We start from the raw sequence: 3,802 nt of genomic DNA on the forward strand, positions 1-3,802 counted from the left end.
GTCTTTGGCTTTATATGACTAATATGTTTGTCTTATAGTGCTTCTTCATTACCAGTGCTAGTCGATAAAACAACTAACTATCCGCTAGGTCAGTAAAGATTACAATCACGAACATCAATTTAAGTCTGCAGATTGTTGGGTCTCACAATACTGGGTGTAATGTAAACAAACTCTGGAGGTTGTGCAAACAAATTTTCTGCAAGTCATTTGCAATAGCTAATAGTACCACTTACTGTGAGTCATCTACAATAGTGGACATTACTATTTAGCATAAGTCATATGCAATAGCTAATAATACTATTTAGCGTAAGTCATATTCAATAGCTAATAATACTATGTATTTACTTTAAGTCAAGTTTTATTATTAACATTAATCCTGTTTAGACTAGAGCCTGCCCACATAAACACTTCATTTCTGATAAGTTCCAGCTAGCCGCTTTTTTACTGTATTTACTTCTTTTATGAAAGTTTCTATTGTTATTTACATATAAAATAGAGATGGAGGATTTTGCATCAGTTGAAATTGAGACCTGGCATGCAAAAGCACATCTTGTATGTAATCGTCAAAAGCTTGCTAAAGGTTTTGTTTAAGAAATAGTATAGGTGAGACCTTAACTCATTACCTACAATTGCATATTGCTCACCCACCATCTCAGGCCACTCATTGAAATCTATGTTGGAAACTCCCACTTTCTTGTTGTGTCTGTCTGTTAGTATACATAAATGCTCTGCATATTCACATGTTCTGGCCGATTCCATTCAAACTTCACGTACACACGCTCCATGCCTTTCACCGAAACGGTAAAATATTTGGCGACCTGGTCGGATGCATGGAGCGTGTATGTGTGAAGTTTGGAGGAAATTGGCCAGAAAATGTGGATACGCATAGCTTCATTGTAGGTCACTAAAATACTTGGTGTCAAAACTCTGTCTGGTTCCTGAGAACCACCCCCCTAAACACCCACCTGCAGTCTATCTGATTGATAACGAAAGAACTATCGGCCATCACCGGGCTAAACGCTGGTATATTTATTAAATTATGGTTTGATTTACTGACTTTTGACTTTTTGATTGAATTGTCATAAAATTTAATCATTGTTTCTGCTTTGGTAAATGAACCAAGTCAATCAAACACTAGCAGCCCAAGTTAAAAGTTTAAGTTTTTAATAGATTATGGTTCTAAGAACATTTTGAGCAATTTTGTTGTCATCCATGGTTTATATATGTTTATATATAATACAAGTTTAATGTTATAATCTCTATGCATAATTACTATGCATTATTATTTTTATGCATGACGTATATAATTGACTTCATAAACGTGTTAACAAGCTCTTAGCAACTATGTATGGCCAGTCTTTGTTTCGCATTTAAAACAGCTTTTTATCCTTTTTGTTGTTGTAGTATATCAGCAGAACAACAGTAACACTAAAAAGATTGTTAGTGACAACACCAATTAACGATGAACAAATAGAGGGTCTTGTATGTGGTGACTGGCCTTAGCTCCAACTTTATCAGCACCTCTATTTTGACATAACGTCATATGTTAGCATTAGCTTCCAGCAGAACTAAAAGGGGTAACATAATATGACAAGGCACTTGACAACTGGGACGGTTCTATTTATAGCCGGTTAGAAGGTAAATTTGTATAAACATTCTAGCCAGCATATTTAGGGAGATGTGAGGTTGGCAAGATATCATGCAAAGTATTCATATATAACATGATAATAATAGTTCAATTTTCTCAATTTGAAATTACATGTATAAGTCTTGTATGTCATCAAGGTTTTCAGTATAACTATAAAAAAAATGAAAATTTGCATTACATCATTCTATTGGTTCAACAGAATAATTAAGCCTAAAACCTCAGTCTTCCTCTCTCTTTTTCTCTCCCTCCCTTTCTCTCCCCCTCTCTCTCTGGCTGGTTTATCTCTCTCTCACAGGTGTTTCTCTCGCTCGCAGGTTTATCTCTCTCTCGCAGGTTTATCTCTCGCTTGCAGGTTTATCTCTCTCGCTCGCAGGTTTATCTCTCTCTTTCGCTCACAGGTTTATCTCTCTCGCTCGCAGGTTTATCTCTCTCTCTCGCTCGCAGGTTTATCTCTCTTGCTCGCAGGTTTATCTCTCTCTCTCTCTCTCGCAGGTTTATCTCTCTCTCGCTCGCAGGTTTATCTCTCTCTCTCGCAGGTTTATCTCTCTCTCGCTCGCAGGTTTATCTCTCTCTCGCTCGCAGGTTTATCTCTCTCTCGCTCGCAGGTTTATCTCTCTCTCTCGCTCGCAGGTTTATCTCTCTCTCGCTTGCAGGTTTATCTCTCTCTCGCTCGCAGGTTTATCTCTCTCTCGCTCGCAGGTTTATCTCTCTCACTCTCTCAGGTTGATCTCTCTCCCCGGTTTATCTCTCTCTCTCTCACAGGTTTATTTCTCTCTCTTGCAAATTGATCTCTCTCTCACAGGTTTATCTCTCTCGCTCTCGCAGGTTTATCTTTCTCGCTCTCTCTCAGTTTTATCCCCCTCTCGCAGGTTTATCACTCTCGCAGGTTTATCTCTCGTTATAACATAAACGTCTGAGGTTTATCTACAAGGTGAAGCCAGAGAAAAGATGGCAGTGATAATGAACTTTCTATGAATATCAAGTAGGCTAGTACATTTTGAGAATATCTGCAGCTTCATGTATATCAACAAAGTTTTCCCTCCAGAATAGTAAAGTTCTAGTTATTCTGTTGAGGGCTGCGTTTGGGTGTTTAGTAAGCAACCCAACTAATGACAACCCTTGCAATTTTGTGAAGAAAACTGGTGCTGACCTATAACTTTTATAAAGTTTTCAACTGCTAGATGAGATAGAAAAAATGTGGGCCCTTTCTGCAATTTCATTTCCTGTCTTTTAAATCTTTTGGCCAAATTTCTGTCCACCGCATCTTAAATCTGATCATTGTGGATGTTTGCCCAGTTTAGATCTGTGCTGAGAGCTTTTTCAGTGTTTTTCATTGTTACCTGAACCCTAGGTCTAACTGTAATTGAGAGAATCTTCAATTTGTGACCTTCTTTGGGGCCCTCATGCTAGATATCAATAAGACTTTATGATTGGTTAAAGACATTTAAGAGTACATCAACACTCTCGGTCTCATACAGTTGAGTAGTTGTAGGTGCCAGATCAAAAGTACCAACTTTTGATCGTGACAACTTTTGAAGTGACAACCAGAAGGTTGTCACTTCTACCAAGGCTTCTATAACCAGGGTAGTTAGTCACATATTTGCTATCAACATACAGCTGCAGATCTCCTCTTTCTAACAAGTTATTTTACCCAGACTTTCCATCTATTGCCATTTAACAATTCACCACTGTGTCTCAAAATAATTTTGAGCTCCTGTTTCTCTTTAACAGTGTAAGCATAGAGTATGTATAGAGTATGCATCCTCTACGCTTACTCTATGCATAGAGTATGCATAGAGTATGCATAGAGTATGCATAGAGTATGCATAGAGTATGCATAGAGTATGCATAGAGTATGCATAATCTATGCATACTCTATGCATACTCTATGCATAGAGTGTGCATAAAGTATGCATAGAGTATGCATACTCTATGCGTACTCTATGTATAGAGTATGCATAGAGTATGCATAGATTGCGCATAGAGTATGCATAGATTACGCATAACTCCCTAAAAGCATTTCCCGCTTTTGCATGCTCTAATTTTGAAGGATTATTTTTTCATTTATGAATGAGGTCATCGACTGTGAGACTGGTGAGCTCTAAGTTTTTAAAATGATGTTTGGGGTATGATTCTGTCACGTTAGCAACCACT

The sequence above is a fragment of the Watersipora subatra genome, chromosome 1, assembly GCF_963576615.1.
Source record: "Watersipora subatra chromosome 1, tzWatSuba1.1, whole genome shotgun sequence".
In the NCBI taxonomy this organism is placed as follows: Eukaryota; Metazoa; Bryozoa; class Gymnolaemata; order Cheilostomatida; family Watersiporidae; genus Watersipora; species Watersipora subatra.